Source organism: Brienomyrus brachyistius, chromosome 16, assembly GCF_023856365.1.
Source record: "Brienomyrus brachyistius isolate T26 chromosome 16, BBRACH_0.4, whole genome shotgun sequence".
Lineage (NCBI taxonomy): Eukaryota > Metazoa > Chordata > Actinopteri > Osteoglossiformes > Mormyridae > Brienomyrus > Brienomyrus brachyistius.
The window spans coordinates 13185299-13196465 of record NC_064548.1 but is presented as its reverse complement, the minus strand read 5'-3'; positions in this window follow the sequence as shown (position 1 = coordinate 13196465).

Here is an 11167-nt window from a genome sequence, read left to right as displayed (position 1 = left end):
AAGTTAATGCACTCGAATCTCAAAGAACCAAGGGCTGTGTTAGGTCTTACTATCCCGTTCAATTCCCGTTATTTAGTTTCCCCCTATAAAAACTATTGCCTGACTTGTAAAACTACATGACCATCTGTTAACCATGTGTGCGTAAATAAAGTTTCTTTGTGGAAGTTAAATGTGAATATATATTGAACAACATGCATGTATATTTCATAATAATAAGTCCACTAGTGTTTCCCATCCTCTTCCGATATCGCCGTCGGCATATATTCGCATACCTTACATTAATGTTATATAATTTCAGTGTCCTACTATGTCTGTCTGCATAAAACACTGTTGGAAGCTGCCCACTACGTATACATTTGTTAGCATAAATTCAACTAAAACAAGCTGCAAAAATCACTATAAAATGTGGAGGGCATCAATTATTCTGGCAGCTCTAAAATTTACTTTAAGACAATTGCAGGTATAATGTTTACAACAGCGATTATCTTTAAAACAATGCATCATCACTACTGTTCCTATGTCCTTCCCTAAAATACTTGCCTATTGACAGTGCTCTAGGACGGACGCAATAGCTAATCCCGCCTTTATCTTTCAGTTGCAAGCTATCTAAATGGTTCACAACCGTATACTTAAAGATTTACACTGTCCTTAAATTAAGACGTTTTCAAACCAAAGAAATTCTTGGTCCTGCTTGCTTATAACAGCGTTGGGTGTCAGTTTTGAACTGAATTGAGAATTTGAGTTCAAATAGGTTACACGATACACAATTTTATTATGAATTAAAATACATTACAGATAATGTAGTTAAACTGAATTACATTAAAACTGATGCGTTCATTTTGTGTGCCATTATAGGTCACTTTGTTATAATTACTATCGAAAAGGTCATGTTGATATTTAAATACCGTTTAAGAACTATGAAAATCACACATAATTGTATTAATTGAGGAGATGAATCAAGAAAGATTATATTACATTAAACATTTCTGTTAGAGCATTTTTGTGATCTGAAATTCTGCTTCATTATTTTAGGCACACATGTGAAAAATATACTTCATTTTTAATATTAATAAATTACATTTTCACATTTGGCGTCCAAGGTAATATTTTACATTTTATTAGCATTGTTTGCAGTGATTAGTGGCAGATATTTTTCTAAGATTACATTGGCAATTTTGCAGGAATGACCGAGTCATTCATGTTTCATAAATGAGCAGAATTTCGTTGAATGTCACAGAATTTCATAATTCAATAAATTCAGAGCTGACGTTTGCTGAAGTGACACGCATCCAATTACAAGTGAAAGAGCCTCAAAATATGTGATTTTACCCTTTCAGAAAGGTTACAACAGTGTTCAACAATCACAATAAAATGTCGCACTGGAATTAAAAAGACGTTTTGGGGACAATTATGTCCCTTCAAGCTAAGTGAAAATCTTGAGGAAACTGTAAAAGCAGATATTAGAAACCTTACACCTTCCTTGGCCACAGAGCTGCTAATCACATGTGGTGCCCAAAGACTATTTCCATTCACAGCTGGTCCCAAACATCTCTGTGTTTGTTCACAACAGCTTCATAAATCAACAAGCAGCATCCTACTCCTATAACAATGGCCATGCACACAAGGTGCTGAGATGATGAGTGTTTCATTCTATGGCATTTAGCCCTTTAAAAAAATATTTGCCCAAATCTTTTAAAAATACATTACCTACTTTGGAATTATGGGCTTCATGTATTTACTGCTTTCTCTAAACTACTGGAATAAGTTTTCAGTCTTGCCGTTGTAGACACTTTTAAGTTATGCTTGACTACGACATGATAGAAGACAAAGGTTGTGTACTATTGGATGGGCAACTGGCCTGGGAATTTCCCAGGTTCCTTTGCGCTCCTCCTCCCAGGATTGGTTAATAGAGCACCTATTTATTGCACTCCTCATATAACACCTGGGTTAAATGAAGTCTTTCACATACATATTTACCCAAGTCACTGTACTCACTGGTTCAGCTGTCACACCCAGTAACTTCACGACAGGCAGTGAGTTGGAATGATTGAACTGAACAGTTGGACGAACCTCATAAGTTGATACATTGTCAAGAACATCCAGAAGCAATATGGATCATGTTTGTCTTGGGCATTTGACATGTAACATTACCCTTCAGTTGTAGACTCAATAGAATAAGCCTATATACAGCCAGTACATGAATTTTAAATCCAAATCCCATACCGTTTATTATAGGATTTCTTTAATGCAAAGGCTAAAGACTCAGTTTGAAAGTTTGATTTCAGTCCATTTTTAGTGGTGTTTCCAAGTTCTCCCCATGTTTTCAATAACATGGCTTCATCCATCAGTCTAAACCAGGGATCTCCAACTCCGGTCTCAGAGAGCTACTGCCCAGTAGGTTTTCTATCCTACCCGGCTTCTGATGAGCCACACCTGTTTCTGGTGTTTACCTGAGAGCAGGTGTGGCTCATCAGAAGCCAGGTAGGATAGAAAACCTACTGGACAGTAGCTCTTCAGGACCGGAGTTGGAGACCCCTGATCTAAACCTACGCAACTGAGTCAAACTGGACTCTCCAAATGTATTTTAAATGCAGCCTGTGACGGACCTACCTTACCATGTGCCACACACATCCTGGTGTAGGATCCTGACTCACAGTACACTTTGTGTTATGGGAAATGGTTAGATGACCTATTTTACTACTTAATGAGTTCTGATCTTCTAAGTCCTCTTTCTGCCAAGAAAGTGCTGTTCTGTAAGTTTAAGTAGATCAGTCTCACATGCTGGCAGGGTCCAATGCAGCCCGTTCAGGTGTCACTGTCAGATTTTGCCATTGCTCATCCCAAAACTGGAGGTTCACTGGAATGTGGTTATTAGCCCCGCCCACGTTCAAGTGACAACAATGCTGGACCAAACACCCTGAACTGGGTAAGCCCATTTACAGTGAAAGTGAATGTGTTTAAACAGCAGTTTTCCAAGATCGATTACATAATAACAGATAGATATAATAAATAAGTACTAACAAGGTATAATAGCAAAAAAAAAAAAAATCTGGAGTAATGATGACAGGTCAAATACACTGACGAAAAAAATGACTGGGGAATGAATGACCGAAGAAAGGATTTTCCAGGCCAGCTGGAAACTGCTTTCCATACAAATGATAAACAGAAACAGTCACAGCAGCTATATGGCAGATCTATCTGCTTTTTAGAAGGAGCAGGGGGTATTTCTCAGACCAATAAAAGACTATGACACTAGGAGAAAGAATATAGATAAGACATTAAGATATGTGCGTGTGTGGTGGAGGAGAGTGCCTTCATTTCTGCCTCGCAACCTCTTGTTTTTCTCCAAAAGGACAAAATCCCACACAAAAGGCTGACATTTAAATTGAAGTAACAGGATTCATCAGCTGAATAGCTGCATCTGTCTCTGTATTCTAACAGCGGCAGGCCAGTTCGTACCATCATATCATGATCATATTGTGCTTTTGTATTCTGAACATGGAACGACCCGTTGCGATGTTTAGGCCAGAAGAACAGTACACATCGGAAAAATGTAACCACATTGTTCACGCATAAGCTACATCAGAATCCGACTGAGGTGTGTCTATACAAATATTTATAAACTGAATGTGCTTATGCCATATATTTACTCTGTAATACTGGATGATAGTAATGGCAGATTTACTGGTATAGTTAAGATAGTTAACAAACTGAAACAGGGTCTCTCTATTATAACAAACAATGACATTACACCAATCAGAGTGAGATATGTTCTCACTTTATTCATACCATAGTATTCACCACCTGCCTTAGACATTAGTCTGTGATAAGTACTCCGTTTACTCGTCGAAACGCTTCACTCTTGATGACTGAGTATCTCATAAACAGTCTACAGACTTGCAAGGAGGCCAAGTCATGTAAGCAAAGATCCCAACGTGCATCATCAAACAGCCAAACTAAGTATTCAAAGTACTAAGTGAAGATACACAGTATAGATCAAGATACTATGTGGGTGTCAAATGTATGCAAAGTATTGCGTTAAATGTGTGAAATTATATTTTAAAATACTACTTGAATGGTGCTGAATGACACATTCCCATTCATTTCTACATCTTAAAGAGAGGTTAAGAGGGTGAATCTAAATATTATGAGATAGAGGAAAATCTATTATGGCTTTCAGGGAGTCCTGGCTGGCAGCCAAGCTGTAAACAGAATTCAAATTACCTCATATATGCTACAGGCTTTCCTATGAATTGAGAATATCACCATTTTTATTTGAAATAAAATTCGAAAATCAGACTGAAATGTTCGTATTTTGAAGTCAAATGTAACCTTGGATGTAACCAGACGTTGTCACAATTTTGTGAGTGTGTTTAAGAGGGTACATAAGCAAAGAACCATAACTTCATTTACCAATCTATTTATTTTTCTGTAGTCCTGTCTGCTTACTACCACTCAGATGGATAATTTTCCCTTCAGTCATTGCCAATTTACCAGTAGGCTAACCACTAAACGGTCTGTGTCCAGTAACTGCTCCACTGCAGCCAGAGGTTGTTCTCTGTTTGCGGAGCTAACAAAGGATGTCCACTACGATGCGGATATTGACGATCTGTCAGGGACCAATTGAAGAGGAGGGTTAGACCACACCCTCTTCAATGAATCAGCATTAAATTCATCCACCTGCTGAGTGCTTGGAGAGGAAATGGTGGCGGTGACTAATCTGAGTGAAAAATGGAGGACGTGAAGCAGCGTGTCCCGTCACTGCAATCCGGATCTTACACCCAGGCCAGCCCTTCCGCCGTGCCCAGCTCAGCCATCCTGTACCCTGCCTCACCTATATATTGTGATCACCCGATGGTAATTAGTCAACACATACGTACGCCCTCTTCCACTCTTTGAAATTTTGTTTGCTGTTGAGTGTTTGTTGCCATTCCTGTGTCTTCCCAGTTCTGCTTGACTGCCTGCTCGCTGACCTGTTTCTGTTTAGCAATTCTGGTTTTGGGTTTCGTTCAGAACCCTTTTCTGCCTGCCTGTCTGTTTTCTGCCTGGCTATGTGCTTGGATTATGGCTTGTGCTCTTTGCCTGCTACCTGGCCTTGGACATTTCCCTGAGTGGCAGAGGAAAGAGGTGTGGAGGGTGTGAGCGTGAATGGAGAAAATTGGACTTGGGCCGAAATGAAGAGGGTGATTAGCGATGGATGATGCATCTATTACGTAGGGTAAATGGGCAAGATAAAGAACATTAGTCTAGGTTGAACACGGAGATGGTTTGTGCTTGGGTAGATGTGTGTGTGTGTGTCGAAGATGAAAAAAGTTACTGTGCAGGAAATGCAAAGGTTTCACCTGTGGCCAAAATCTGCTGATCGAAAAATATCACATCGAATCATAATGTCAGACACATCCTCAATGCAGCAGATCTCCTTAACCCAGTCATGGAATTGACACCAAAAGCCTCCATAACGAAGTGAAAAATAACTCAAAATTAATCTTACTTCTTGGCAAGATATTTGCATGCAAAAAAAAATGAAGAAAATAAAAATGTTCTCTAAAAAGATAAAATGTCTGAAGCCTTTATATGCAGAAGTACAGTTGTGTGATCATTTCGCTGCAGGGTGTAAATAGGAGTCACAGCTTGTGATTTGTTTAGGTCAATGTTTCAGTACTCTGACTACCATTCTCTTCTATATGCCAAATTATAGCTGCTTAAAGAAAGGGCAGAAGCCGAGCTATACACCTGATCACTGATAACCCTATTGTTAGGCTTGGGCTGGGTTTCTATAGAAACAGGGGACTACTCAAAAAAACATTTCGGGGCGTGGAGCGAAAAAGTAGATTGCCAGGAAGGAATATGAATACCGGTAAGAACACAGCATGAGCCTGTCAACATTTGTGTAAAATTGTTTTAAGAGGTGTTTACAAAATTCCCAAGGAACGTGGGCACACTGCATGTTTTTATTTCCCTTTAATGTGAAACACAGAAGCCACAGTGAGATTTTGGGTATTACGTCTATATAACCATATTCCACAAGGCAAAACAATTCATTACTTATAGCAAAGAATGAAAAAGATATTATAGATAAAAGCAATGTCTGTGGTAGCTGGTTGAATACACAGGCGTGTCCTGTGAGATCCTGTTAAGTCCTGTCACACTAACCCCTAGCACTGCACTCGCTGTGGCTTTTTAATATCTTCGGCATCATGAAGTCAGTCGGCTTACGGGCTGCTGCCGTTTGATAAAAGCAGAGCCTTCCAGAAGCGTCAAATGTCTGCCGGGGGAAAACGCAGCTGATGGGGAGGAAGTTAGCGTCTATTCTGACAAACCACGGCAGGGGTGTCAAGGTGTCTGCGGAGGGAGACAATGGCTACGAGAAAACCTTCCGATAAAGAAAGGAGATCTCGCTTAAGAGTGAGGCGTCGCACTCTGAAGACGGCGTGACGACTTCAGAAAAACTCTGTGAAAGTGGCCCGAAAAGGGGGCAATGAAGTGAAAAGTACAAGGTTTGGATTTTGAGAGTCTGTTTGAGAAGAAAACCATGATCCATCCATCTATCTGTCCATTTTCTACACCCACTTGTCCTACACAGCGTTGGGGGGGGGGGGTTCAGAGCCTCCAGATCTTATGGTCAGGAAGGCAAAAAATAACCCAGGATGGGGGGCCAAGCCATCTTAGTAAAAGAAAAATATACAGAAAAAGGAAAAACAAAGAACAGCTTCAGTATAATTTATCAATTTTTGATGATGATGGTGATGATGATGATAATGAAGATGATTATTATTATTATTCGTGTTACAGGGGGTGGAGCTTTTCATGTTCAGCACAGCCAGGAGGTCAGTGTATATATACGGGGGAGGGGGGGGGAACCTGCACGACATTATTAAGCATCATTATTCATTATTATTGCTGCTGCTGTTATAGTAGTAGCCGTAGTAATAATTGTAATATTAGCATGAATGCAGTATTTTATTATTTATGGTGTTTATATTTGTCATGCTAAATTATGCAGACATGCTCCAAATAGCTGTGTTTGTGCAATTGGGGTTAATAAGCATTTTTGCTTTAAAGAAATGAATATAATTTTAAACAAGGAGCATGAATGCCTTTTGGAACAGAGTGGAAGATAACGAAGAAAGGTAGCTGCTGGTGCGTAGCACACAAAAAACGTAAAGCTTTATTTTACTGTTCATGCTGTATATTAAACACCAAGTGATGGCGAACGATTTGCTGAACCACCGCAAGATGCTGGGATATTTTCTTGACGCTTGATCTGAAGGTGCATCGGGGGTAACTTTCCACGGCTCGAAGAAAACAGGGGACCACATGAGAGATGGTTCCCTTGTGGTTCTGTCCAAACCTCAGGATAAAAAGTTCTCCACAAAAGGACATTCTGTCACTGATCTCTCTGTTTAGAGGACTCACAACCAGTAGCTGCTTCCAGCCTGGCTGTTCCGCAAAAAAGGAAAGAAGACTGCAGACATTACAAATCATGATGTAACGACAGACATGTGCCGGAAACACAAGCGCGTTGAGATGTGAATCACCCCGTTCAATTTGGGATCTTATAACAGCCCATTCCTGCAGGATCAAAACGCAAACAATTTCCTCAGAACAATAACGAAAACCGCAACCTTCTGGATTTATTTTTCTCTCTAGTCCATAAGAGGAAAAATATATTGGCCAAAAAATACATTGATATAAAAATGAACATGGATTGATTTAAAACGATAAACAAAACTCATTATAAAAAATATAGAAATATATGAATATCAATCATTAAATAAATCGATAAACAATTGGAGTAGATCAGTCTCACATTGGGTTTATTTTCAGGCTTCTGGTATCAAGAGATCAAGAAATACTGTTATTCAGTGAACTGGTTGCCCTTTTGACGTAGATAAATGACCCTCTTTCTTTAAATGATCGAATTATAATTTATAAATAAATTATTTTTTAAATAAATGCACATTTCTTGGACACATTTGATCATTATTTGTCTATTTCATTGAAAGCTTTTTCTTCTCTTGATAATTAAAAAATGCAACAATAAAACGTGTAATTTTGTTAAATCTGTAACTCATACAGCTGAGAAAGTCTGCAAGTATCTGAAGGTCTTGGGTGTGAAGGCCTTGCTTAGAGGCCTGATGGTAAGATCACTCTGCTGGGAATGGATTTGGAACCAACAACCTTCTGGGCAAGGTACAGATGCCTATACCACAAAGCCACATACTGGTCTCAAATAATGGAAGCTAATAAATAATTTAAGGTCAGCTCTCACATTGGGTAACCCGTATTTGTGTGCTTCTTGCAGACTGAAAATGTCTTAAAGATTTCATTTGTTTCATATGATTCATGCAATAGAAAATAGAGTACAATGGAAAATAAAATAATGAAAATCATGGTCATCCATTCATTTTCTCTACCAGTTTGCTAAATTCGGGATTGGGAACAGCAGGGCTATTCAACCAGGGCAATTCAAATCACGGTCCTTAAGGGCCAAGCCCTGCTGATTTTACAGCCTTCCTTTACCTGTGATCGAGGTGTGAAGCCTCTGGCCAATCAGAATCGGTAATTATTCAACTATCCACTTGGGAGAACAGAAAACAAGGCCTGAATTTGGAATCGAGGGCCAGATTTTAAGAGCCCTGTCTTAAATCATTTACTCAGTACAGGGCAACCAGGAACCTTCCCATAGTAGCATAAGAGACAAGGGACACACACTAAATGTTGAACTAGGGGCAATTTAGAGACAGCAATCAGCCTAACTGCATGTTTTTGGAATACATGAGAAAAGCCGTGCTATTGGGGACAACAGGCATATATCACACAGACATAGCGGGTGGGATTTAAACCTTCCTGCCCAGAGACACGAGGCAACAATGCTACCCACAGAGCCGTCCCACTGCGAAGCTTAACGTGTTATAGTTGTAAACATATGCTGCGAACTCCTTTTAGTTCTCTACAGTCACATGCCAGTAAACGACTGCAGCTGTTTGTCCGTAAGTCAGTAACCACAGTCTTTAATAAGAGGCCATGCCGACACCAGCCAAAAAGCCACCAAACGTACCAGTGTGTTGAGATTTAGGGCAGAACGTTGGGTCTGATCTTTGATAGCATGAGTCACATTTCCTGGCCGATTATATCGTTCTTTTAACAGCCAGTAGCCATGACATGCAGACGCCTACACAGTAAAATCCCATGTTAATTTAACAGTTTGTCACGTATGTTTTGGTGGAGATTTGATATCTGTCAAATGGTGATTAAAATGATCTGCTGTGGAGAACACTGGAAAGTTCAAATCCTGGAAAATTATTTGATTCATTGAAAGACAGAATAGTACACTAGGCCAACACAAGGAAAGCACCTTCCAGGAAGCTGAGTAATCCATGTATAATGGCGGCAGCCCCACAAAGAACATACTCTGCACCAGGGCACAGATGTTATCTTGTGAGATTCTGCCTCACAAGGACTTTGGTCAAGCGTGGAGTGGGACTGGATCTTAATTGATTTTTTGTTAGCGCCGTAAATCACTTCTCGTGGTGTCGTTTGAGCATGTAATCGCAAAGACCCGGGCTGGGATTCCGTGACCTGAAGTTAAACATTCCTATTTAATCCATCGCGTTGCAAAATATTTATATTTTTAAAAAGTCTCCTGATTATAGTTCTCTGTTTTTATCACTCTGTCAACGTTGAAGGGATATGGTACGTGTGAGGCATATTGAATATGTACTTCATGAACATGTTGTGAACATGTTCAGTCTGTGCTATAGGTGTATCCGGTCTACTGGTCCAGTGTGTTGCATTGCAGTCCCATTGAAAAAAACACCTACCCCAGCTGATTATAACTGCTAACATCTCACCAGCAGTAACTGTCATAAACTAAACACTCACATATTCTGTTGCTGTAATTTCCTATTAATATTTTTTTAAGATTAAGCCTGTATTATCATATCAATTTTAATTGAGAAAATCACACAGACGACAATACTGGCGCAAAAATATTATGCTTCTGGCAAGAATTTTGCTTATTTCGGCTATTTTTTAGGCCCTGATTTAGCTTTTGCCAAAGAAAAATGAGTTTATGACTTTGCATCGCACCGATTCCTGCCTGCATGGGTCAAATCCACTTAGATTAGAGATTAGAGTTTAAGTGCAGAGCAAATATTATTCTAATGAGCAGTATGTGAGTTATGTGTTCTTGTATTTCCAAGGTAAGATCTGAGTTTCCTTTTATTGGACTGTTAATTACACACATAGACACAGGCATATATATATAGAAATTAGGCATTACAAATTTAGATATTTGGCATTTGACCTTTTAGGGATATTTGTGAAATGAGAAATAATCCAGTGCTGGTGGCAGGGAGTCAATGAGGACAAGCGCAAAAATAGTTAACGGCAGCTGATGTAACGAAAACGATTTACACAGAAGCAATTCCCAGAATCAGAAGATAAAATGAATAACACATTTTTGCAGCTGTCATGTGTTTTGTTTAACTTGTCAAGACTCAGTTTAACACAATACACGAACTGACAGATTACTCATGGGATTTGTTTTTTGCAGCGTAAGGCCAAACGAAATGAGAATGTTTTCACAGTATCGAGAACGCACAGTTCTCCTTCATTTCCCAAAACTTGGCAGGATCCGTTAAACACATTCTGCCTTGGTAAACATTAAGCTCGGCTCCTTGGATGTTTTTTCCTGCCTCTTAAAGAGAATGAATATGAAGCAGAGCTAGCATATTGTCATAAAGGCTACACTCTTTCTTTAATTTTTTTTCTTTTGGAATTGGAATATGACACTTGCTCGGGCTATGATTGTCCATTTCGTAGTGTTATGTTGACAGAAACAAAAGTCTCTTTAAGATTTAAATAATTCAAGCTTCTAACCCAGATACCCTAAGTAGGGATAGTGTCCATTACCTTAATTATAAACGTATAACCTATAAAGTTCAGAAATGAGGGGGTCATGTATAAATCCAGGCATTTTATCCACGTTCCAGTGGATACAGTGTGACAGTGAAACTGGAGCCTATCTAAGCGGGAACAGGGGCACAAAGCAGGGGACGTCCTGGACCGAATGTCGGTCCATTGTACAGGCGATTTAGGGATGTCAGTCTGCCTTACTGCTTGTTTTTAGATACCAGAAGAAAACATGCAAACTCCATGTACA